Source organism: Mustelus asterias, chromosome 9, assembly GCF_964213995.1.
Source record: "Mustelus asterias chromosome 9, sMusAst1.hap1.1, whole genome shotgun sequence".
In the NCBI taxonomy this organism is placed as follows: Eukaryota; Metazoa; Chordata; class Chondrichthyes; order Carcharhiniformes; family Triakidae; genus Mustelus; species Mustelus asterias.
In genome coordinates, this window is record NC_135809.1 from 70,054,876 (window position 1) to 70,082,491 (window position 27,616).

Genomic DNA, 27,616 nt, shown 5'->3' on the forward strand with positions numbered 1-27,616 from the left:
CTGGCACATACCCTCTCTCTCTCTGGCACACTCTCTCTCTCTTGCAGTCACACTCACTCTCTCTCTCCCTGGCACACTCGCTCTCTTTCTGGCACACTCCCTCTCTCTCTCTCTCCCCCTCTCTGGCACACTCACTCTCTCTCTCTCTCTCTCTCTCTCTGGCACACTCCCTCTCTCTCGCTCCTGGCACACTCCCTCTCTCTCTCTCCTGGCACACTCCTTCTCTCTCTCTCTGGCACACTCTCTCCCTCTCTCTCTGGCACACCCCCGCTCTCTCTCTCTGGCACACTCTCTCCCTCTCTCTCTGGCACACTCCCTCTCTCTTCCTGGCACACTCCGTCTCTCTCTCTGGCACAATACCGCTCTCTTTCTCTGGCACACTCTCTCTCTCGCTGTCACACTCCCTCTCTCTCACCCTGGCACATTCCCTCTCTGGCACACTCCTTCTCCCACTGGCACACTCCCTCTCTTTCTGACAAACACGCTCTCTCCCTCTGACACACTCGCTCTCTCTCTCCGTGGCACACTCCCTCTCTTTCTGGCACACTCCCTCTCTCTCTCCAACACACTCGCTCTCTCTCTCTGGCACACTCACTCTCTCTCTCTCGCACACTCCTTCTCTCTCTCTGGCACACTCCCTCTCTCTTCTCTCTCTCCCTGGCACACTCCCTCTCTCTCTTTCTGTCCCCTCCCTCTCTCTCTCTCTCTCTGGCACCCACACTCTCTCTCTCCCTGGCACACTTCCTCTCTCTCTGTCTCTGGCACACTCACTCTCTCTCTCTCTCCCTCGCACACTCCCTCTCCCCCTATCAGTCTGGCACACTCCCTCTTGAGCCCTCTCACTGGGGCACACACTCCCTCTCTCTCTCCCTGGCACCCTCCCTCTCTCTCTCCCTCGCACACTCCCCCTCTCTCCCTGGTACACTCCCTCTCCCTCTGTCACTCTAGCACACTCCCTCTCTCTCTCTCTCTCTGTGGCACACTCTCCCTCTCTCTCTCCCTGCCAAACTCCCTCTCTCTCGCTCTGGCACACTCCCTCTCCCCCCATCACTCTGGCACAATCCCTCTTGAGCCCTCTCTCTGTGGCACACTCTCCCTCTCTCTCTCCTTGGCACACTCCCTCGCTCTCTCCCTCGCACACTCCCTCTCTCTCACTGGCACACTCCCTCTCTCTCTCTCCTGGCACACTCCTTCTCTCTCTCTCTCTGGCACACTCTCTCCCTCTCTCTCTGGCATACCCACTCTCTCTCTCCCTGGCCTACTCCCTCTCTCTCTCCCTCGCACACTCCCTCTCTCTCACTGGCACACTCCCTCTCTCTCTCTCCTGGCACACTCCTTCTCTCTCTCTCTCTGGCACACTCTCTCCCTCTCTCTCTGGCACACCCCGCTCTCTCTCTCTGGCACACTCCCTCTCTCTCTCTCCTGGCACACTCCTTCTCTCTCTCTCTCTGGCACACTCTCTCCCTCTCTCTCTGGCACACCCCGCTCTCTCTCTCTGGCACACTCTCTCCCTCTCTCTCTGGCACACTCCCTCTTTCTTCCTGGCACACTCCGTCTCTCTCTCTGGCACAATACCGCTCTCTTTCTCTGGCACACTCTCTCTCTCTCTCTCTCGCTGTCACACTCCCTCTCTCTCACCCTGGCACATTCCCTCTCTGGCACACTCCTTCTCCCTCTGGCACACTCCCTCTCTTTCTGACACACACGCTCTCTCTCTCCGACACACTCGCTCTCTCTCTCTCCGTGGCACACTCCCTCTCTCTCTCTGGCACACTCCCTCTCTTTCTGGCACACTCCCTCTCTCTCTCCGACACACTCGCTCTCGCTCTCTCCGACACACTCCCTCTCTCTCTGTGGCACACTCCCTCTCTCTCTCTCAGTGGCACACCCCTCTCTCTCTCTGGCACACTCCCTCTTTCTCTTTCTGTCCCCTCCCTCTCTCTTTCTCCCTGGCACACTCCCACCCTCTCTCTCTCTGCCACACTCCCTCGCTCTCTGTCTCTGGCACACTTCCTCTCTCTCTGTCTCTGGCACACTCCGTCTCTCTCTCACGCCCTATCACACTCACTCTCTCTCTCTGGTACACTTCCTCCCTCTCTGTCTCTGGCACACTCACTCTCTCTCTCTCTCCCTCGCACACTCCGTCTCCCCCTATCAGTCTGGCACACTCCCTCTTGAGCCCTCTCTCTGGAGCACACTCTCCCTCTCTCTCTCCTTGACACACTCCCTCTCTCTCTCCCTGGCAAACTCCCTCTCTCTCACTCTGGCACACTCATTCCCTCTCTCTCCCTGGCACCCTCCCGCTCTCTCTGTGGTACACTCCCTCTCCTACCCTGGCACCCTCCCTCTCTCTCTCTGGCACACTCTCTCTCTCTCTCTCTCGCTGTCACACACACTCTCTCTCACCCTGGCACATTCTCTCTCTCACTCTCTCTCTCTCTGGCACACTCGCTCTCTTTCTGGCATACTCCCTCTCTCTCTCTCTCTCTGGCACACTCACTCTCTTTCTCTCTCTCTCTGGCAAACTCCCTCTCTCTCTCTCTCTCTGGCACACTCACTCTCTCTCTCTCTCTCTGGCACACTCACTCTCTCTTCCTGGCACACTCCGTCTCTCTCTCTGGCACAATGCCGCTCTCTTTCTCTGGCACACTCTCTCTCTCTCTGTCTCGCTGTCACACTCCCTCTCTCTCACCCTGGCACATTCCCTCTCTAGCACACTCCTTCTCCCTCTGGCACACTCCCTCTCTTTCTGACACACACGCTCTCTCTCTCCGACACACTCACTCTCTCTCTCCGTGGCACACTCCCTCTCTCTCTCTGGCACACTCCCTCTCTTTCTGGCACACTCCCTCTCTCTCTCCGACACACTCGCTCTCTCTCTCTCCGACACACTCGCTCTCTCTCTCTCTGGCACACTCACTCTCTTTCTGGCACACTCCTTCTCTCTCCGACACACTCGCTCTCTCTCTGTGGCACACTCGCTCTCTCTCTCCGTGGCACACTCCCTCTCTCTCTCTGGCACACTCCCTCTCTCTTCTCTCTCTCCCTGGCACACTCCCTCTCTCTCTTTCTGTCCCCTCCCTCTCTCTCTCTCCCTGGTACACTCCCTCTGTCACCCAAGCACACTCACTCGCGCTCTCTCTGTGGCACACTCACACTCTCTCTCTCCCTGGCACACCCCCTCTCTCTCCCCCGGCACATTCCCTCTCTCGCACACTCCCTCTCTCTCACTGGCACACTCCCTCTCTCTCTCCCTCGCACACTACCTCTCACTCTCCCTGGTACACTCCCTCTCCCTCTGTCACCCGAGCACACTCGCTCTCTCTCTCTCTGTGGCACACTCGCACTCTCTCTCTCCCTGGCAAACTCTCTCTCTCTCGCTCTGGCACACTCATACCCTCTCTCTCTCCGGCACACTCATTCCCTCTCTCTCTCCCTGGCACCCTCCCTCTCTCTGTGGTACACTCCCTCTCTCTCTCTCTCTCCCTGGCACCCTCCCTCTCTCTGTGGTACACTCCCTCTCTCTCTCTCTCTCTCCCTGGCACCCTCCCTCTCTCTCTCTGGCACACTCTCTCTCTCTCTCTCTCTTGCAGTCACACACACTCTCTCTCAACCTGGCACATACCCTCTCTCTCTCCCTGGCACACTCGCTCTCTTTCTGGCACACCCCCTCTCTCTCTCTCTCCCCCTCTCTGGCACACTCACTCTCTCTCTCTCTCTCTCTCTCTGGCACACTCCCTCTCTCTCGCTCCTGGCACACTCCCTCTCTCTCTCTCCTGGCACACTCCTTCTCTCTCTCTCTGGCACACTCTCTCCCTCTCTCTCTGGCACACCCCCGCTCTCTCTCTCTGGCACACTCTCTCCCTCTCTCTCTGGCACACTCCCTCTCTCTTCCTGGCACACTCCGTCTCTCTCTCTGGCACAATACCGCTCTCTTTCTCTGGCACACTCTCTCTCTCTCTCTCTCGCTGTCACACTCCCTCTCTCTCACCCTGGCACATTCCCTCTCTGGCACACTCCTTCTCCCTCTGGCACACTCCCTCTCTTTCTGACAAACACGCTCTCTCCCTCTGACACACTCGCTCTCTCTCTCCGTGGCACACTCCCTCTCTTTCTGACACACTCCCTCTCTTTCTGGCACACTCCCTCTCTCTCTCCAACACACTCGCTCTCTCTCTCTGGCACACTCACTCTCTCTCTCCCTCGCACACTCCTTCTCTCTCTCTGGCACACTCCCTCTCTCTTCTCTCTCTCCCTGGCACACTCCCTCTCTCTCTTTCTGTCCCCTCCCTCTCTCTCTCTCTGGCACCCACACTCTCTCTCTCCCTGGCACACTTCCTCTCTCTCTGTCTCTGGCACACTCACTCTCTCTCTCTCTCCCTCGCACACTCCCTCTCCCCCTATCAGTCTGGCACACTCCCTCTTGAGCCCTCTCACTGGGGCACACACTCCCTCTCTCTCTCCCTGGCACCCTCCCTCTCTCTCTCCCTCGCACACTCCCCCTCTCTCCCTGGTACACTCCCTCTCCCTCTGTCACTCTAGCACACTCCCTCTCTCTCTCTCTCTCTGTGGCACACTCTCCCTCTCTCTCTCCCTGCCAAACTCCCTCTCTCTCGCTCTGGCACACTCCCTCTCCCCCCATCACTCTGGCACAATCCCTCTTGAGCCCTCTCTCTGTGGCACACTCTCCCTCTCTCTCTCCTTGGCACACTCCCTCGCTCTCTCCCTGGCACATACCCACTCTCTCTCTCCCTGGCCTACTCCCTCTCTCTCTCCCTCGCACACTCCCTCTCTCTCACTGGCACACTCCCTCTCTCTCTCCCTCGCATACTACCTCTCTCTCTCCCTCGCACACTCCTTCTCCCTCTGTCACCCAAGCACATTCACTCGCTCTCTCTCTCTCTCTGTGGCACACTCGCACTCTCTCTCTCCCTGGCAAACTCCCTCTCTCTCGCTCTGGCACACTCATTCCCTCTCTCTCTCCGGCACACTCATTCCCTCTCTCTCTCCCTGGCACCCTCCCTCTCTCTGTGGTACACTCCCTCTCTCTCTCTCTCTCTCCCTGGCACCCTCCCTCTCTCTCTCTGGCACACTCTCTCTCTCTCTCTCTTGCAGTCACACACACTCTCTCTCAACCTGGCACATACCCTCTCTCTCTCCCTGGCACACTCGCTCTCTTTCTGGCACACTCCCTCTCTCTCTCTCTCCCCCTCTCTGGCACACTCACTCTCTCTCTCTCTCTCTCTGGCACACTCCCTCTCTTTCTGACACACACGCTCTCTCTCTCCGACACACTCGCTCTCTCTCTCTCCGTGGCACACTCCCTCTCTCTCTCTGGCACACTCCCTCTCTTTCTGCCACACTCCCTCTCTCTCTCCGACACACTCGCTCTCTCTCTCTCAGGCACACTCACTCTCTGTCTGGCACACTCACTCCCTCTCTCCGACACACTCCCTCTCTCTCTGTGGCACACTCCCTCTCTCTCTCAGTGGCACACTCCCTCTCTCTCTCTGGCACACTCCCTCTTTCTCTTTCTGTCCCCTCCCTCTCTCTTTCTCCCTGGCACACTCCCACCCTCTCTCTCTCTGCCACACTCCCTCGCTCTCTGTCTCTGGCACACTCCCTCTCTCTCTGTCTCTGGCACACTCCGTCTCTCTCTCACGCCCTATCACACTCACTCTCTCTCTCTGGTACACTTCCTCCCTCTCTGTCTCTGGCACACTCACTCTCTCTCTCTCTCCCTCGCACACTCCGTCTCCCCCTATCAGTCTGGCACACTCCCTCTTGAGCCCTCTCTCTGGAGCACACTCTCCCTCTCTCTCTCCTTGACACACTCCCTCTCTCTCTCCCTGGCAAACTCCCTCTCTCTCACTCTGGCACACTCATTCCCTCTCTCTCCCTGGCACCCTCCCGCTCTCTCTGTGGTACACTCCCTCTCCCACCCTGGCACCCTCCCTCTCTCTCTCTGGCACACTCTCTCTCTCTCTCTCGCTGTCACACACACTCTCTCTCACCCTGGCACATTCTCTCTCTCACTCTCTCTCTCTCTGGCACACTCGCTCTCTTTCTGGCATACTCCCTCTCTCTCTCTCTCTCTGGCACACTCACTCTCTTTCTCTCTCTCTCTGGCAAACTCCCTCTCTCTCTCTCTCTCTGGCACACTCACTCTCTCTCTCTCTCTCTGGCACACTCACTCTCTCTTCCTGGCACACTCCGTCTCTCTCTCTGGCACAATGCCGCTCTCTTTCTCTGGCACACTCTCTCTCTCTCTCTCTGTCTCGCTGTCACACTCCCTCTCTCTCACCCTGGCACATTCCCTCTCTAGCACACTCCTTCTCCCTCTGGCACACTCCCTCTCTTTCTGACACACACGCTCTCTCTCTCCGACACACTCACTCTCTCTCTCCGTGGCACACTCCCTCTCTCTCTCTGGCACACTCCCTCTCTTTCTGGCACACTCCCTCTCTCTCTCCGACACACTCGCTCTCTCTCTCTCCGACACACTCGCTCTCTCTCTCTCTGGCACACTCACTCTCTTTCTGGCACACTCCTTCTCTCTCCGACACACTCGCTCTCTCTCTGTGGCACACTCGCTCTCTCTCTCCGTGGCACACTCCCTCTCTCTCTCTGGCACACTCCCTCTCTCTTCTCTCTCTCCCTGGCACACTCCCTCTCTCTCTTTCTGTCCCCTCCCTCTCTCTCTCTCCCTGGTACACTCCCTCTGTCACCCAAGCACACTCACTCGCGCTCTCTCTGTGGCACACTCACACTCTCTCTCTCCCTGGCACACCCCCTCTCTCTCCCCCGGCACATTCCCTCTCTCGCACACTCCCTCTCTCTCACTGGCACACTCCCTCTCTCTCTCCCTCGCACACTACCTCTCACTCTCCCTGGTACACTCCCTCTCCCTCTGTCACCCGAGCACACTCGCTCTCTCTCTCTCTGTGGCACACTCGCACTCTCTCTCTCCCTGGCAAACTCCCTCTCTCTCGCTCTGGCACACTCATACCCTCTCTCTCTCCGGCACACTCATTCCCTCTCTCTCTCCCTGGCACCCTCCCTCTCTCTGTGGTACACTCCCTCTCTCTCTCTCTCTCCCTGGCACCCTCCCTCTCTCTGTGGTACACTCCCTCTCTCTCTCTCTCTCTCCCTGGCACCCTCCCTCTCTCTCTCTGGCACACTCTCTCTCTCTCTCTCTCTTGCAGTCACACACACTCTCTCTCAACCTGGCACATACCCTCTCTCTCTCCCTGGCACACTCGCTCTCTTTCTGGCACACCCCCTCTCTCTCTCTCTCCCCCTCTCTGGCACACTCACTCTCTCTCTCTCTCTGGCACACTCCCTCTCTCTCGCTCCTGGCACACTCCCTCTCTCTCTCTCCTGGCACACTCCTTCTCTCTCTCTCTGGCACACTCTCTCCCTCTCTCTCTGGCACACCCCCGCTCTCTCTCTCTGGCACACTCTCTCCCTCTCTCTCTGGCACACTCCCTCTCTCTTCCTGGCACACTCCGTCTCTCTCTCTGGCACAATACCGCTCTCTTTCTCTGGCACACTCTCTCTCTCTCTCTCTCTCTCGCTGTCACACTCCCTCTCTCTCACCCTGGCACATTCCCTCTCTGGCACACTCCTTCTCCCTCTGGCACACTCCCTTTCTTTCTGACAAACACGCTCTCTCCCTCTGACACACTCGCTCTCTCTCTCCGTGGCACACTCCCTCTCTTTCTGACACACTCCCTCTCTTTCTGGCACACTCCCTCTCTCTCTCCAACACACTCGCTCTCTCTCTCTGGCACACTCACTCTCTCTCTCCCTCGCACACTCCTTCTCTCTCTCTGGCACACTCCCTCTCTCTTCTCTCTCTCCCTGGCACACTCCCTCTCTCTCTTTCTGTCCCCTCCCTCTCTCTCTCTGGCACCCACACTCTCTCTCTCCCTGGCACACTTCCTCTCTCTCTGTCTCTGGCACACTCACTCTCTCTCTCTCTCCCTGGTACACTCCCTCTCCCTCTGTCACTCTAGCACACTCCCTCTCTCTCTCTCTCTCTGTGGCACACTCTCCCTCTCTCTCTCCCTGCCAAACTCCCTCTCTCTCGCTCTGGCACACTCCCTCTCCCCCCATCACTCTGGCACAATCCCTCTTGAGCCCTCTCTCTGTGGCACACTCTCCCTCTCTCTCTCCTTGGCACACTCCCTCGCTCTCTCCCTGGCACATACCCACTCTCTCTCTCCCTGGCCTACTCCCTCTCTCTCTCCCTCGCACACTCCCTCTCTCTCACTGGCACACTCCCTCTCTCTCTCCCTCGCATACTACCTCTCTCTCTCCCTCGCACACTCCTTCTCCCTCTGTCACCCAAGCACATTCACTCGCTCTCTCTCTCTCTCTGTGGCACACTCGCACTCTCTCTCTCCCTGGCAAACTCCCTCTCTCTCGCTCTGGCACACTCATTCCCTCTCTCTCTCCGGCACACTCATTCCCTCTCTCTCTCCCTGGCACCCTCCCTCTCTCTGTGGTACACTCCCTCTCTCTCTCTCTCTCTCTCCCTGGCACCCTCCCTCTCTCTCTCTGGCACACTCTCTCTCTCTCTCTCTTGCAGTCACACACACTCTCTCTCAACCTGGCACATACCCTCTCTCTCTCCCTGGCACACTCGCTCTCTTTCTGGCACACTCCCTCTCTCTCTCTCTCCCCCTCTCTGGCACACTCACTCTCTCTCTCTCTCTCTCTCTCTGGCACACTCCCTCTCTTTCTGACACACACGCTCTCTCTCTCCGACACACTCGCTCTCTCTCTCTCCGTGGCACACTCCCTCTCTCTCTCTGGCACACTCCCTCTCTTTCTGCCACACTCCCTCTCTCTCTCCGACACACTCGCTCTCTCTCTCTCAGGCACACTCACTCTCTGTCTGGCACACTCACTCCCTCTCTCCGACACACTCCCTCTCTCTCTGTGGCACACTCCCTCTCTCTCTCAGTGGCACACTCCCTCTCTCTCTCTGGCACACTCCCTCTTTCTCTTTCTGTCCCCTCCCTCTCTCTTTCTCCCTGGCACACTCCCACCCTCTCTCTCTCTGCCACACTCCCTCGCTCTCTGTCTCTGGCACACTCCCTCTCTCTCTGTCTCTGGCACACTCCGTCTCTCTCTCACGCCCTATCACACTCACTCTCTCTCTCTGGTACACTTCCTCCCTCTCTGTCTCTGGCACACTCACTCTCTCTCTCTCTCCCTCGCACACTCCGTCTCCCCCTATCAGTCTGGCACACTCCCTCTTGAGCCCTCTCTCTGGAGCACACTCTCCCTCTCTCTCTCCTTGACACACTCCCTCTCTCTCTCCCTGGCAAACTCCCTCTCTCTCACTCTGGCACACTCATTCCCTCTCTCTCCCTGGCACCCTCCCGCTCTCTCTGTGGTACACTCCCTCTCCCACCCTGGCACCCTCCCTCTCTCTCTCTGGCACACTCTCTCTCTCTCTCTCGCTGTCACACACACTCTCTCTCACCCTGGCACATTCTCTCTCTCACTCTCTCTCTCTCTGGCACACTCGCTCTCTTTCTGGCATACTCCCTCTCTCTCTCTCTCTCTGGCACACTCACTCTCTTTCTCTCTCTCTCTGGCAAACTCCCTCTCTCTCTCTCTCTCTGGCACACTCACTCTCTCTCTCTCTCTGGCACACTCACTCTCTCTTCCTGGCACACTCCGTCTCTCTCTCTGGCACAATGCCGCTCTCTTTCTCTGGCACACTCTCTCTCTCTCTCTCTGTCTCGCTGTCACACTCCCTCTCTCTCACCCTGGCACATTCCCTCTCTAGCACACTCCTTCTCCCTCTGGCACACTCCCTCTCTTTCTGACACACACGCTCTCTCTCTCCGACACACTCACTCTCTCTCTCCGTGGCACACTCCCTCTCTCTCTCTGGCACACTCCCTCTCTTTCTGGCACACTCCCTCTCTCTCTCCGACACACTCGCTCTCTCTCTCTCCGACACACTCGCTCTCTCTCTCTCTGGCACACTCACTCTCTTTCTGGCACACTCCTTCTCTCTCCGACACACTCGCTCTCTCTCTGTGGCACACTCGCTCTCTCTCTCCGTGGCACACTCCCTCTCTCTCTCTGGCACACTCCCTCTCTCTTCTCTCTCTCCCTGGCACACTCCCTCTCTCTCTTTCTGTCCCCTCCCTCTCTCTCTCTCCCTGGTACACTCCCTCTGTCACCCAAGCACACTCACTCGCGCTCTCTCTGTGGCACACTCACACTCTCTCTCTCCCTGGCACACCCCCTCTCTCTCCCCCGGCACATTCCCTCTCTCGCACACTCCCTCTCTCTCACTGGCACACTCCCTCTCTCTCTCCCTCGCACACTACCTCTCACTCTCCCTGGTACACTCCCTCTCCCTCTGTCACCCGAGCACACTCGCTCTCTCTCTCTCTGTGGCACACTCGCACTCTCTCTCTCCCTGGCAAACTCCCTCTCTCTCGCTCTGGCACACTCATACCCTCTCTCTCTCCGGCACACTCATTCCCTCTCTCTCTCCCTGGCACCCTCCCTCTCTCTGTGGTACACTCCCTCTCTCTCTCTCTCTCCCTGGCACCCTCCCTCTCTCTGTGGTACACTCCCTCTCTCTCTCTCTCTCTCCCTGGCACCCTCCCTCTCTCTCTCTGGCACACTCTCTCTCTCTCTCTCTCTTGCAGTCACACACACTCTCTCTCAACCTGGCACATACCCTCTCTCTCTCCCTGGCACACTCGCTCTCTTTCTGGCACACCCCCTCTCTCTCTCTCTCCCCCTCTCTGGCACACTCACTCTCTCTCTCTCTCTCTCTCTCTGGCACACTCCCTCTCTCTCGCTCCTGGCACACTCCCTCTCTCTCTCTCCTGGCACACTCCTTCTCTCTCTCTCTGGCACACTCTCTCCCTCTCTCTCTGGCACACCCCCGCTCTCTCTCTCTGGCACACTCTCTCCCTCTCTCTCTGGCACACTCCCTCTCTCTTCCTGGCACACTCCGTCTCTCTCTCTGGCACAATACCGCTCTCTTTCTCTGGCACACTCTCTCTCTCTCTCTCTCTCTCGCTGTCACACTCCCTCTCTCTCACCCTGGCACATTCCCTCTCTGGCACACTCCTTCTCCCTCTGGCACACTCCCTTTCTTTCTGACAAACACGCTCTCTCCCTCTGACACACTCGCTCTCTCTCTCCGTGGCACACTCCCTCTCTTTCTGACACACTCCCTCTCTTTCTGGCACACTCCCTCTCTCTCTCCAACACACTCGCTCTCTCTCTCTGGCACACTCACTCTCTCTCTCCCTCGCACACTCCTTCTCTCTCTCTGGCACACTCCCTCTCTCTTCTCTCTCTCCCTGGCACACTCCCTCTCTCTCTTTCTGTCCCCTCCCTCTCTCTCTCTGGCACCCACACTCTCTCTCTCCCTGGCACACTTCCTCTCTCTCTGTCTCTGGCACACTCACTCTCTCTCTCTCTCCCTCGCACACTCCCTCTCCCCCTATCAGTCTGGCACACTCCCTCTTGAGCCCTCTCACTGGGGCACACACTCCCTCTCTCTCTCCCTGGCACCCTCCCTCTCTCTCTCCCTCGCACACTCCCCCTCTCTCCCTGGTACACTCCCTCTCCCTCTGTCACTCTAGCACACTCCCTCTCTCTCTCTCTCTCTGTGGCACACTCTCCCTCTCTCTCTCCCTGCCAAACTCCCTCTCTCTCGCTCTGGCACACTCCCTCTCCCCCCATCACTCTGGCACAATCCCTCTTGAGCCCTCTCTCTGTGGCACACTCTCCCTCTCTCTCTCCTTGGCACACTCCCTCGCTCTCTCCCTGGCACATACCCACTCTCTCTCTCCCTGGCCTACTCCCTCTCTCTCTCCCTCGCACACTCCCTCTCTCTCACTGGCACACTCCCTCTCTCTCTCCCTCGCATACTACCTCTCTCTCTCCCTCGCACACTCCTTCTCCCTCTGTCACCCAAGCACATTCACTCGCTCTCTCTCTCTCTCTGTGGCACACTCGCACTCTCTCTCTCCCTGGCAAACTCCCTCTCTCTCGCTCTGGCACACTCATTCCCTCTCTCTCTCCGGCACACTCATTCCCTCTCTCTCTCCCTGGCACCCTCCCTCTCTCTGTGGTACACTCCCTCTCTCTCTCTCTCTCTCCCTGGCACCCTCCCTCTCTCTCTCTGGCACACTCTCTCTCTCTCTCTCTTGCAGTCACACACACTCTCTCTCAACCTGGCACATACCCTCTCTCTCTCCCTGGCACACTCGCTCTCTTTCTGGCACACTCCCTCTCTCTCTCTCTCCCCCTCTCTGGCACACACACTCTCTCTCTCTCTCTCTCTGGCACACTCGCTCTCTTTCTGGCACACTCCCTCTCTCTCTCTCTCCCCCTCTCTGGCACACTCACTCTCTCTCTCTCTCTCTCTCTCTGGCACACTCCCTCTCTTTCTGACACACACGCTCTCTCTCCGACACACTCGCTCTCTCTCTCTCCGTGGCACACTCCCTCTCTCTCTCTGGCACACTCCCTCTCTTTCTGGCACACTCCCTCTCTCTCTCCGACACACTCGCTCTCTCTCTCTCAGGCACACTCACTCTCTGTCTGGCACACTCACTCCCTCTCTCCGACACACTCCCTCTCTCTCTGTGGCACACTCCCTCTCTCTCTCAGTGGCACACTCCCTCTCTCTCTCTGGCACACTCCCTCTTTCTCTTTCTGTCCCCTCCCTCTCTCTTTCTCCCTGGCACACTCCCACCCTCTCTCTCTCTGCCACACTCCCTCGCTCTCTGTCTCTGGCACACTCCCTCTCTCTCTGTCTCTGGCACACTCCGTCTCTCTCTCACGCCCTATCACACTCACTCTCTCTCTCTGGTACACTTCCTCCCTCTCTGTCTCTGGCACACTCACTCTCTCTCTCTCTCCCTCGCACACTCCGTCTCCCCCTATCAGTCTGGCACACTCCCTCTTGAGCCCTCTCTCTGGAGCACACTCTCCCTCTCTCTCTCCTTGACACACTCCCTCTCTCTCTCCCTGGCAAACTCCCTCTCTCTCACTCTGGCACACTCATTCCCTCTCTCTCCCTGGCACCCTCCCGCTCTCTCTGTGGTACACTCCCTCTCCCACCCTGGCACCCTCCCTCTCTCTCTCTGGCACACACTCTCTCTCTCTCTCGCTGTCACACACACTCTCTCTCACCCTGGCACATTCTCTCTCTCACTCTCTCTCTCTCTGGCACACTCGCTCTCTTTCTGGCATACTCTCTCTCTCTCTCTCTCTCTCTGGCACACTCACTCTCTTTCTCTCTCTCTCTGGCAAACTCCCTCTCTCTCTCTCTCTCTCTGGAACACTCACTCTCTCTCTCTCTCTCTGGCACACTCACTCTCTCTTCCTGGCACACTCCGTCTCTCTCTCTGGCACAATGCCGCTCTCTTTCTCTGGCACACTCTCTCTCTCTCTCTCTATCTTGCTGTCACACTCCCTCTCTCTCACCATGGCACATTCCCTCTCTAGCACACTCCTTCTCCCTCTGGCACACTCCCTCTCTTTCTGACACACACGCTCTCTCTCTCCGACACACTCACTCTCTCTCTCCGTGGCACACTCCCTCTCTCTCTCTGGCACACTCCCTCTCTTTCTGGCACACTCCCTCTCTCTCTCCGACACACTCGCTCTCTCTCTCTCCGACACACTCGCTCTCTCTCTCTCTGGCACACTCGCTCTCTTTCTGGCACACTCCCTCTCTCTCCGACACACTCGCTCTCTCTCTGTGGCACACTCGCTCTCTCTCTCCGTGGCACACTCCCTCTCTCTCTCTGGCACACTCCCTCTCTCTTCTCTCTCTCCCTGGCACACTCCCTCTCTCTCTTTCTGTCCCCTCCCTCTCTCTCTCTCCCTGGTACACTCCCTCTGTCACCCAAGCACACTCACTCGCGCTCTCTCTGTGGCACACTCACACTCTCTCTCTCCCTGGCACACCCCCTCTCTCTCCCCCGGCACATTCCCTCTCTCGCACACTCCCTCTCTCTCACTGGCACACTCCCTCTCTCTCTCCCTCGCACACTACCTCTCACTCTCCCTGGTACACTCCCTCTCCCTCTGTCACCCGAGCACACTCGCTCTCTCTCTCTCTGTGGCACACTCGCACTCTCTCTCTCCCTGGCAAACTCCCTCTCTCTCGCTCTGGCACACTCATTCCCTCTCTCTCTCCGGCACACTCATTCCCTCACTCTCTCCCTGGCACCCTCCCTCTCTCTGTGGTACACTCCCTCTCTCTCTCTCTCTCCCTGGCACCCTCCCTCTCTCTCTCTGGCACACTCACTCTCTCTCTCTCTCTCTCGCAGTCACACACACTCTCTCTCTCCCTGGCACACTCGCTCTCTTTCTGGCACACTCCCTCTCTCTCTCTCTCCCCCTCTCTGGCACACTCACTCTCTCTCTCTCTCTGGCACACTCCCTCTCTCTCTCTCTCCCTCTGGCACACTCACTCTCTCTCTCTCCCTCGCACACTCCCTCTCCCCCTATCACTCTGGCACACTCCCTCTTGAGCCCTCTCTCTGTGGCACACTCTCCCTCTCTCTGTCCCCCTGGCACATTACCTCTCTCTCTCACTCGCACACTCCCTCTCTCTCTCTCCCTGGCACACTCCCTCTCTCTCTCTCTCCCTGGCACACTCCCTCTCTCTCTCTCCCTGGCACACTCCCTCTCTCTCTCTCCCTGGCACACTCCCTCTCTCTCTCTCTCCCTGGCACACTCCCTCTCTCTCTCTCCCTGGCACACTCCCTCGCGCTCTCTCTCTGGCACACTCCCTCTCTCTCTCTCCCTGGCACACTCCCTCTCTCTCTCTCCCTGGCACACTCCCTCTCTCTCACTCGCACACTCCCTCTCTCTCTCTCCCTGGCACACTCCCTCTCTCTCTCTCACTCGCACACTCCCTCTCTCTCCCTGGCACACTCCCTCTCTCTCTCTCTCCCTGGCACACTCCCTCTCTCTCTCTCTCCGTGGCACACTCCCTCTCTCTCTCACCCTGGCGCACTCCCTCGCTCTCTCTCCCTGGCACACTCCCTCTCTCTCTCTCCCTGGCACACTCCCTCTCTCTCTCTCTCCCTGGCACACTCCCTCTCTCTCTCTCTCCCTGGCACACTCCCTCTCTCTCTCTCCCTGGCACACTCCCTCTCTCTCTCTCTCTCCCTGGCACACTCCCTCTCTCTCTCTCCCTGGCACACTCCCTCTCTCTCTCTCACTCGCACACTCCCTCTCTCTCCCTGGCACACTCCCTCTCTCTCTCTCTCCCTGGCACACTCCCTCTCTCTCTCTCTCCCTGGCACACTCCCTCTCTCTCTCTCCCTGGCGCACTCCCTCGCTCTCTCTACCTGGCACACTCCCTCTCTCTCTCTCCCTGGCACACTCCCTCTCTCTCTCCCTGGCACACTTCCTCTCTTTCTCCCTGGCACACTCCCTCCCTCCCTCTCTCTCCCTGGCACACTCCCTCTCTCTCTCTCCCTGGCACACTCCCTCTCTCTCTCTCTCCCTGGCACACTCCCTCGCTCTCTCTACCTGGCACACTCCCTCTCTCTCTCTCCCTGGCACACTCCCTCTCTCTCTCTCCCTGGCACACTTCCTCTCTTTCTCCCTGGCACACTCCCTCCCTCCCTCTCTCTCCCTGGCACACTCCCTCTCTCTCTCTCCCTGGCACACTCCCTCTCTCTCTCTCTCTGGCACACTCCCTCTCTCTCTCTCTCCCTGGCACACTCCCTCTCTCTCTCTCTCTCCCTGGCACACTCCCTCTCTCTCTCTCCCTGGCACACTTCCTCTCTTTCTCCCTGGCACACTCCCTCCCTCCCTCTCTCTCCCTGGCACACTCCCTCTCTCTCCCTGGCACACTCCCTCTCTCTCTCTCTCCCTGGCACACTCCCTCTCTCTCTCCCTGGCACACTCCCTCGCTCTCTCCACCTGGCACACTCCCTCTCTCTCTCTCCCTGGCACACTCCCTCTCTCTCTCTCTACCTGGCACACTCCCTCTCTCTCTCTCTCTCCCTGGCACACTCCCTCTCTCTCTCTCCCTGGCACACTCCCTCTCTCTCTCTCTCCCTGGCACACTCCCTCGCTCTCTCTACCTGGCACACTCCCTCTCTCTCTCTCCCTGGCACACTCCCTCTCTCCCTCTCCCTGGCACACTTCCTCTCTTTCTCCCTGGCACACTCCCTCCCTCTCTCTCTCTCTACCTGGCACACTCCCTCTCTCTCTCTCCCTGGCACACTCCCTCTCTCTCTCTCCCTGGCACACTTCCTCTCTTTCTCCCTGGCACACTCCCTCCCTCCCTCTCTCCCCCTGGCACACTCCCTCGCTCTCTCTACCTGGCACACTCCCTCTCTCTCTCTCCCTGGCACACTCCCTCTCTCTCTCTCCCTGGCACACTTCCTCTCTTTCTCCCTGGCACACTCCCTCCCTCCCTCTCTCTCCCTGGCACACTCCCTCCCTCTCTCCCCCTGGCACACTCCCTCTCTCTCTCTCTCCCTGGCACACTCCCTCTCTCTCTCTCTCCCTGGCGCACTCCCTCTCTCTCTCTACCTGGCACACTCCCTCTCTCTCTCTCCCTGGCACACTCCCTCTCTCTCTCTCTCCCTGGCACACTCCCTCTCTCTCTCTCTCCCTGGCACACTCCCTCTCTCTCTCTCTCCCTGGCACACTCCCTCTCTCTCTCTCCCTGGCACACTCCCTCTCTCTCTCTCTCCCTGGCACACTCCCTCCCTCTCTCCCCCTGGCACACTCCCTCTCTCTCTCTCCCTGGCACACTCCCTCTCTCTCTCTCTCCCTGGCACACTCCCTCTCTCTCTCTCTCCCTGGCACACTCCCTCTCTCTCTCTCCCTGGCACACTCCCTCTCTCTCTCTCTCCCTGGCACACTCCCTCTCTCTCTCTCTCTCCCTGGCACACTCCCTCTCTCTCTCTCCCTGGCGCACTCCCTCTCTCTCTCTCCCTGGCACACTCCCTCTCTCTCTCTCCCTGGCACACTCCCTCTCTCTCTCCCTGGCACACTCCCTCCCTCCCTCTCTCTCCCTGGCACACTCCCTCCCTCTCTCCCCCTGGCACACTCTCTCTCTCTCCCTGGCACACTCCCTCTCTCTCTCTCTCCCTGGCACACTCCCTCTCTCTCTCTCCCTGGCACACTCCCTCTCTCTCTCTCTCCCTGGCACACTCCCTCTCTCTCTCTCTCTCCCTGGCACACTCCCTCTCTCTCTCTCTCCCTGGCACACTCCCTCTCTCTCTCTCTCTCCCTGGCACACTCCCTCTCTCTCTCTCTCCCTGGCGCACTCCCTCTCTCTCTCTCCCTGGCGCACTCCCTCTCTCTCTCTCCCTGGCACACTCCCTCTCTCACTCCCTGGCACACTCCCTCTCTGGCTCATTCTCCCTCTCTGTCTCTCTATCTCTCTCTCTCTCTCTGTGGAACACACCCTCTCTCTGGGGGAGGGTGGAGGGGTGGCGGAGGTGGGTAGGGTGGGATGGGGGTTTGGGCGGGCTGGGGTGGAGCGTGTGGGAGGTGGGGGTGGTGGTCGGGGCAGGTTTTCGTGAGGGGTGGAGGTGGGAGTGGTGGTGGGTGGGGTGTGGGGGGCTCGGGGTGTGGGGGTTTTGGGGGTTGTGGGAGTGGGGAGGGGAGTGTTCAGTACTGTGGGGGGGGGGGGGGGGGGACTGAACTGTGCCCACAATTCATCCTCCAGCTCTTCCTCCTCAACTCCAGCAGCAACCAAAAGAACATCAAGATCAATCGGTTGCATTGCCAAAGCCATCTCATCACACTGAAAGTGGGAGGTTGGGAGAGAGGTTAGAGAGGCTGCAGCGGTGCAATTTGCAAGGGCTTTGTGCACATACTTCAGCTGGAAGAGTGCTGAGTGCACTAGGACCCAGCAGCATCCACAGGACCCGAGGTCAGTGCTGAGACCCGGGTCCATGCTGCAAATCGGGCATTGGTGACCCTTCTGAGCAACAGCCCCCCACACACTCGCAGAGACTCCACCGACCCACGGAAGGAAATGGCCACAACGAAAGGACACCTGTAAGCAGCAGAGAACCTTTGGACACTGCGCACTTCCCTCATCACAAACCCTTACTGATGGAGCGTCCGATTTGGACTTATGATCATGTCTGTTTCGCACCGATTCCGGATGTGTTGGTAAAGGGGAAAGTGCTGGTAAAGTTGGGTGTGCAGCCCATTAAGTCAATTTGAATGCATGCAGATGTATTTAAATGGCTGTCACGCCCGTTTCAGGGGCAGTCCCGTTTGCAACCTTTTTCGGCCCTTGGTAAAGGGGCAACCAGCGCGGAGGTAGGCGCGGATCGCGCTACTTGCCTCACAAGCCTAAACACGCTGGTGAGCCTGGCTTTAGAGCGCTCAGGTCATGTGTCGCAAGGTTTCCCCAATCTCACAGTGCACTGGGAGATGGCCTTCATTCTCCCACAGACATCGGGACCCCCTCCTCATCGGCCATGTCCCTGACCACCCGGGTTTTCAATGGCCTCCGAGTCCCCCAGCGTGACCATCATGCCTCCGCTAGTGGAGGCCAGTAGTGATTCTCACAGCTCTTGTGACACACCCAAAGACCGAAGGATCCCGTGCGCTGGTTGTTGAATAGGCTATTCATATTTAGATGCTACTTTAAATGTACTAATTGACTTTGTACCCTTTCTGGTGCGATCCAGTTTGTGCCATTTGAAAGAGACCAGGATAATTGCAAACCGTTTGGCGCCGGGCACAAAGCCAATTTTTAGGCTTGCAGGTTATTTTCCAGGATCTGCACCAAGCACGGCAAAGTCAGAAAATCACCCTCATGATCTCCCTTTGACAAACCATGTTGGTGATAATTTTGATTAATGCTTGCCTTCCCAAGTGGAGATTAATTCTGTCCCTTAGAAATTTTTCCAATAGCTCCCCTCCCACTGAAATTAGACTCACTGAACTGTAATTTCTTGTTTTTTCTCTCCCTCCCTTCTTGAGTAACGGTACCAAATTAGCTGTCCTCCAATACCTCGACTGTAGCCAGAGAAGATACAAAATTGTCAGAACGCTGTAATCTCCTCCCTTCTCTCTCACAGTAGTCTGGGATACATCTCATCTGGGCCTGGGGATTTATCCACTTTTAGGGCTGTTAAAACCTCCTCCTTCTCAATGTTAAATTGTTCAAGTAAATCACAATGCCCCTCCCTGATTTCTGTACCTACATCATCCAGTGTTGTCCCTCAGTACTGATCCTCTGACAGTGCAGCACTCCCTCAATACTGACTCTGACAGTGCAGCACTCCCTCAGTACTGACCCTCTGACAGTGCAGCACTCCCTCAGTACTGACCCTCTGACAGTGCAGCACTCCCTCAGTACTGACTCTGACAGTGCAGCACTCCCTCAGTACTGATCCTCTGACAGTGCAGCACTCCCTCAGTACTGACTCTGACAGTGCAGCACTCCCTCAGTACTGACCCTCTGACAGTGCAGCATTCCCTCAGTACTGACCCTCTGACAGTGCAGCACTCCCTCAGTACTGACCCTCTGACAGTGCAGCATTCCCTCAGTACTGACCCTGTGACAGTGCAGCATTCCCTCAGTACTGACCCTCTGACAGTGCAGCACTCCCTCAGTACTGACCCTCTGACAGTGCAGCACTCCCTCAGTACTGACCCTCTGACAGTGCAGCACTCCCTCAGTACTGACTCTGACAGTGCAGCACTCGCTCAGTACTGACCCTCTGACAGTGCAGCACTCCCTCAGTACTGACCCTCTGACAGTGCAGCACTCCCTCAGTACTGACTCTGACAGTGCAGCACTCGCTCAGTACTGACCCTCTGACAGTGCAGCACTCCCTCAGTACTGACTCTGACAGTGCAGCACTCCCTCAGTACTGACCCTCTGACAGTGCAGCACTCCCTCAGTACTGACTCTGACAGTGCCGCACTCCCTCAGTACTGATCCTCTGACAGTGCAGCACTCCCTCAGTACTGACTCTGACAGTGCAGCACTCCTTCAGTACTGACCCTCTGACAGTGCAGCATTCCCTCAGTACTGACCCTCTGACAGTGCAGCACTCCCTCAGTACTGATCCTCTGACAGTGCAGCACTCCCTCAGTACTGACTCTGACAGTGCAGCACTCCCTCAGTACTGACCCTCTGACAGTGCAGCATTCCCTCAGTACTGACCCTCTGACAGTGCAGCACTCCCCCAGTACTGACCCTCTGACAGTGCAGCACTCCCTCAGTACTGACTCTGACAGTGCAGCACTCCCTCAGTACTGACCCTCTGACAGTGCAGCACTCCCTCAGTACTGACCCTCTGACAGTGCAGCACTCCCTCAGTACTGACCCTCTGACAGTGCAGCACTCCCTCAGTACTGACCCTCTGACAGTGCAGCACTCCCTCAGTACTGACCCTCTGACAGTGCAGCACTCCCTCAGTACTGACCCTCTGACAGTGCAGCACTCCCTCAGTACTGACCCTCTGACAGTGCAGCACTCCCTCAGTACTGACCCTCTGACAGTGCAGCACTCCCTCAGTACTGACTCTGACAGTGCAGCACTCCCTCAGTACTGACTCTGACAGTGCAGCACTCCCTCAGTACTGACCCTCTGACAGTGCAGCACTCCCTCAGTACTGACCCTCTGACAGTGCAGCACTCCCTCAGTACTGACTCTGACAGTGCAGATTACTTCTACACTAGAATGACACTAATGCTGTAGCCTCTGAAGTGGGGCTCGAATCAATGATTTTCTAATTGAGAAGCAAACATACTGAAACTGAGTAGTGAGGTTGACACAGTCGTGGCCTGGTTGCTAATCTGTATAATTTGGTGACTATTTCAATTCCCAATCACTTCTCTTCTGCATTCTGCTCTTTTCAAACTCTTTCTGAGCCTGCAGCCTCCCCTTCTGTTCCAGGTTAATATTACACTGCTACTATTACTACAACAATCTGTATTGATAGATGTATTTAACATAGTAAAACATCCCAAGGAGCTTCCCCCGAGCATACTGAGCCAGAAACTAACTCCAATTAAGACAAGTGACCAAACATTTAGTCATAGATGGCACTAAGGTGTGTCTTTTCAGAGAGAGGGATAGAGAATGGAAGAGTTTTACATATAAACATATGAATTGGCAACTGAAGAAGGCCATTTGGCCCCTCGAGCCTGTTTTATTTTCAATAAGATTATTGCTTAGATGGGGAATTCCAGATCTTAGGGCCCAGGCAGCTGAAAGCACAAGCTGTAGGAGTGATTAAAATCAGGAATGCTCAAGCAGCAAGACTGGAGGAGCACAGATTTGAGTGTTGTAAACATTCAACATGCATGAGGCTCAAGTACACAGAGAACACAGGAATAGGAGTAGGCCATTTAGCCCATCAAGCCTGCTCCACCATTCAATATGATTATGGCTGATCATCCACTTCAATGTCTCTTTCCCCCCCAGCATTCCAAGATCCCTTTATGTCATGATTAATCAAAAATTATTAATCTTTGCTTTAAACATACATAATGACTGAGCTTCTAAGCCCTCTGAGGTAGAGAATGCTAAAGATTCACAACCCTCCAAATAAAAAGAATCTCCTCATCTCAATCCTGAGCGGTTTCTGCCCTATTTTGAAATTATGCCCCTGGGCGGCACAGGGGTTAGCATTGCTGTCTCACAGCGCCAGCGACCCAGGTTCGATTCCTGACTTGGGTAACTGTCTGTGCAGAGTCTGCACATTCTCTCTGTGTCCACGTGGGTTTCCTCCCGGTGCTCCGGTTTCTTCCCACAGTCCAAAGATGTGCGGGTTATGTTGATTGGCCATGCTAAATTGCCCCTTAGTGTCAGGGGGAATAGAAGGATAATATGTGGGGTTACAGGGATAAGACCTGGATGGGATTGTTGTTGGTGCAGACTCGATGGGCTGAATGGCCTCCTTCTGCACTGTAGATTCTATGATCCGATGATTCTAGACCCTCCAACTAAGGAAAACATCCTACCTGCATCTGCACTGCCTATTCCTTTTAGGTTTCAAGGTGGGGCGGTATGGTGGCACAGTGATTAACAATGCTGCCTCACAGTGCCAGGGACCCGGGTTCAATTCCCGGCTTGGGTCACTGTCTGTGTGGAGTCTGCACATTCTCTCTGTGTCTGTGAGGGTTTCCTCTGGGTGCTCCAGTTTCCTCCCACAGTTCAAAAGACGTGCTGGTTAGGCGAATGGCCTTGCTAAATTCACCCTCAGTGTACCCGAACAGGCACCGGAGTGTGGTGACTAAGGAATTTTCACGTAACTTCACTGCACTGTTAATGTAAGCCTACTTGTGATACTAATAAACAAAACACCTCTGTTTATTCAAAACTCTAGAGAATACAGGCTCAGTCTGCCCAATCTCTCTTCATAAGGCAGTCCCGCCATCCTTGGAACAAGTCTGGTGAACCTTAATTGCACTATCTCTATGGTTATAATATCTTTGCTGCGGTAAGTGGACCAAAACTGCAAACACTCCTTCAGATGGGGGTCTAACCAAGCTCCTGTACAATTGAAGCAAGACCTCACTACTCCTGAACTCAAATCCCTTTGAGGAAAAACCTAACATTCCGCTAGCCTTCCTAATATACCTGCATGTTAGCTTTCAGTGACTTATTGACAAGAACACCCAGTTCCCATTGTGCATCTAAACTTTAATTTCTTCCCATTTAGGAAATGCTCTGCACATCTGTTCTTTCTACCAAAATGGATTATCTAATTTTTCCACATTATATTCCATCTGCCGTGTTCTTGCCCACTCAAAGTCTGTCCAAATCCTCCTGTAGCCACATTACATCTTCCTTACAACACACATTCCTGCCCAGCTTTGTATTATCTATGAAGTTGAAAATATTACATTTGGTCCTCACATCCAAATCATTGATATACCTTGTGAACAGTTGGGGCCCAAGTACTGATACCTGCGATACTCCACTAGTCACAGCCTTCCAGGGTGACTCATTTATTCCTGCTCTCTGTTTGCTGCCTGTTAGCCAATTGCTAATCTATGTCAGCATATTACCTGATATCCTCTGTGCTTGCATTTGCAAACCAACCACCTATGGTTATCAAAAGTCTTCTGAAAATCTAAGTATACTACACCAACTCTTTATCAATTCTGTAAATAACATCCACAAAAAACTCCAATAGGCTCGACAAACAGGGTTTTTTCATTCATAAATCCACGTTAACTGTGCTCAATCAGATCATGATTGCTCAAGTGTTTATTTATCACAACCTTTATAATAGATTCCAGCATTATCCCTCCTATTCATGTAAGGCCACCAGGTCTTTAGATCCCCATTTTCTCTCTCCCTCCCTTCTCAAATAGTGGGGTGACATTTGTTTCCTTCCAATCTGCAGGAACCATTTGAGAATCTATAGAATTTAAGAAGATGATCACCAATCCATCCACCATCATCATAGCTACCATTTTAAAAGTTCTAAAAGTTTCAAGTTTATTTATTAGTGACACAAGTAGACTTACATTAACACTGCAATGAAGTTGGTGTGAAAATCCCATAGTCGCCACACTCCGGCGCCTGTTCGGGAGACTTTAGCATGGCCAATGCACCTAACCAGCACAACTTTCGGATTGAGGGAGGAAACCGGAGCACCCGGGGGAAACCTATGCAGATATGGGGAGAACGTGCAGACGCCGCACAGTGACCCAAGCCGGGAATCGAACCTGGGTCCCTGGCACTGAGTCAGCAGTGCTAACCACCATACACTATAGGATGAAGAATACCAGATCCTGGGGACTTATCAACCATCAGTCCCATTAATTTCTCCATTACAACTGTCTTACTGATACTAATTTCCTTTAATCCCTCATTCTCCCTTATCCTTGGATGTTCTGGAAGATTTATTGTATTTTGATGAAGGAAACTGGAGCACCCAGAGGAAACCCTCACAGACACAGAGAGAATGTGCAGACTCCACACAGACAGTGACCCAAGCCAGGAATTGAACCCGGGTCCCTGGCACTGTGAGGCAGCAATGTTAATCACTGTGCCACCATACCGCCCCACCTTGAAACCTAAAAGGAATAGGCAGTGCAGATGCAGGTAGGATGTTTTCCTTAGTTGGAGGGTCTAGAATGTATCAGTGAAGACAGGCACAAAGTAATAGAAACATAGAAAAACTACAGCACAAAACAGGCCCTTCGGCCCCACAAGTTGTGCCGAACATATCCCTACCTTTTAGGCCTACCTATAACCTTCCATCCTATTAAGTCCCATGTACTCATCCAGGAGTCTCTTAAAAGACCCTATTGAGTTCGCCTCCACCACCACTGACGGCAGCCGATTCCACTCGCCCACCACCCTCTGTGTGAAAAACTTACCCCTAACATTTCCCCTGTACCTACCCCCCAACACCTTAAACCTGTGTCCTCTCGTAGCAGCCATTTCCACCCTGGGAAAAAGCCTCTGAGAGTCCACCCGATCTATGCCTCTCAACATCTTATATACCTCTATTAGGTCTCCTCTCATCCTACGTCTCTCCAAGGAGAAAAGCCCAAGCTCCCTCAGCTTATCCTCATAAGGCATGCCACTCAATCCAGGCAACATCCTTGTAAATCTCCTCTGTACCCTTTCAATCTTTTCCACATCCTTCCTGTAGTGGGGCGACCAGAACTGAGCACAGTACTCCAAGTGGGGTCTGACGAGGGTCTTATATAGCTGCATCATTATCCCCGGACTCCTAAACTCAATCCCTCGATTGATAAAGGCCAGCACACCATATGCCTTCTTAACCACCTCCTCCACCTGCGGGGCCGATTTTAGAGTCCTATGGACCCGGACCCCAAGGTCCTTCTGATCCTCTACAGTACTAAGAGTCTTTCCCTTAATATTGTACTCCTTCATCCCATTTGACCTGCCAAAATGGACCACTACGCATTTATCTGGGTTGAAGTCCATCTGCCACTTCTCCGCCCAGTCTTGCATCCTATCTATGTCCCTCTGTAACTTCTGACATTCCTCCAGACTATCCACAACCCCACCAACCTTTGTGTCGTCGGCAAACTTACCAACCCATCCCTCCACTTCCTCATCCAGGTCATTTATGAAAATGACAAATAGCAAGGATCCCAGAACAGATCCCTGGGGCACACCACTGGTGACCGACCTCCATTTAGAAAAAGACCCACCTATGCACACTCCCTGCCTCCTTTGGGCAAGCCAGTTCTGGATCCACAGGGCAGCAGCACCTTGGATCCCATGCCCTCTCACTTTTTCTAGAAGCCTTGCATTGGGGATCTTATCGAACGCCTTGCTAAAATCCATATAAACCACATCTACCGCTTTCCCTTCGTCAATGTGTTTAGTCACATTTTCGAAGAACTCCACCAGGCTCGTAAGGCACGATCTGCATTTGACAAAGCCATGCTGAGTATTCTTGAGCATACTAAACCTCTCTAAATGCTCATAAATCTTGTCCCTCAGGATCTTCTCCATCAGCTTACCAACCACTGAGGTTAGACTCACCGGTCGGTAATTTCCTGGGCTATCCCTATTCCCCTTCTTGAAAATAGGAACCACATCCGCAATCCTCCAATCCTCCGGCACCTCTCCCATCTCCATCGATGGCGTAAAGATCATCGCCAAAGGCTCTGCAATCTCTTCCCTCGCCTCCCACAGTAATCTGGGGTACATCCCATCCGGACCCAGCGACTTATCTATCTTGATGCCATTCAAAGATTCCAGCACAAGCTCTTTCTTAAAGTCCACATACTCAATCCTTTCAGTCCACCGCAAGCCCGCAGTACATCCACCCAGGTCCTTCTCCTCTGTGAAAACCGAGGCAAAATACTCATTAAGCACCTCTGCCATTTCTACTGGTTCCGTACAGATTTTCCTGCCTTCACCTTTTATAGGCCCTATTCCTTCACGTCTCATCCTTTTACTCTTCACATATTTATAGAACGCCTTAGGGTTTTCCTTAATCCTACCTGCCAAGGCCTTCTCATGACCCCTTCTGGCTCTCCTAATTTCCTTCTTTAGTCCCTTCCTACAAGCCGTATACTCATCTAGATCCCTATCTTCGCCAAGCTCTCTGAACCTTTTGTATGCTTTCCTTCTCTTCTCGACTAGGTCCCGCACAGCTTTCGTGCACCACGGTTCCTTTAACCTACCAACTCCTCCCTGTCTGCTCGGAACGTTGTCCTGTAGAACTCTAGACAGACATTCCTTGAAAAACTGCCACCTCTCTTCAGTACATTTCCCTGAGAATACCTCCTTCCAATTTACTCCTCTAATTTGCTGCCTTATGTCTTCATATTTCCCCTTACTCCATATAAACGCTTTCCTAGCTTGCCCGATCCTCTCTTTTTCCAATGCAAGCATAAAGGAGATAGAGTTATGATCGCCATCCCCAAGATGCTCTCCCACTGAGAGATCTGACGCCTGTCCAGGTTCATTGGTCAGTATCAGATCAAGTACAGCCTCTCTTCTTGTAGGCTTGTCCACATGCTGTGTTAGGAAACCCCCCTGAACACACCTAACAAACTCCTCCCCATCCAATCCCCTTATCCTAGGGATATTCCAATCTATGTTTGGGAAATTAAAGTCTACCGTCACAACAACTCTGCTATTACTGCATCTCTCCAGGATCTGTTTCCCTATCTGCTCCTCCACCTCCCTGTTACTCTTGAAAACTTCCAACAAAGTGATCGACCCCTTCCCACTCCGAACTTCCACCCACAGAGACTCTGTGGACAATCCCTCCACAGCATACACCTTCTCTACAGCTGTGACACTATCCCTGATCAGCAGTGCCTTATCATTTAGCTTTTCTGCAATTTCTCTATTCCCCACTCTAAATTCTCTTGACTCTGCCTGTAATGGACCCACATTTGTCTCAGACAAAGGTTTCCCTTTTACATACCTACAGAAGCTATTATAGTTCATTTTTATGCTTTTTGCTCATTTACATTCCATTTATATGATACAAAATAAGAGCAGAAGTAGGCCATTTGGCCTCTCAAGCCTGCTCTGCTATTTGATAAGATCACGGCTGACCTGTCTGGGTTTCAAGTTCCACATTCCCACTTAACTCCAATAACCTTTGATTCCCTTGCCTAATAAGAACCTATCCATCTCCGTCATAAAAGTATTCAATGACCTCGCCTCCATCATCTTCTGAAGTAGAGAGCAGTGTTTTCTGGCCGCACTCGCCCTGGAGCCAGAAAATCCCGCCCGAGGTCAACAGACCTTTGCATGGTCTGTATCCCACCTGCTACCGTGTGCCACTCACTACAATTCCTATCACAGCGGGACAGGAAAATTCTGCCCAAAGAGTTCCAAAGTCGCACAACCCTCAGAAGAAAATGTCTCCTCATCTTTATCATAAAAGGGTGCCCAGTAATTTTAAAACAGTTCCCCCTCGTTCTGGGCTCACCAAACTTTTGATTTACCTTGGATGTCTGGCTTCTCACCTAGCCAACTTAAAATCTGGTTCCATTAGCTGTTTCTTTAGCTCAGACAAGGATAGGAAGGTTTTTTCTGTTTTTTACTTTAATTTTGCCCGACAGAATTTTGTTCAATTTCTTGTTCCCTTAATTTAACCATCTTCGTGAGATATTCTGCTTTTTTTTGGGACTT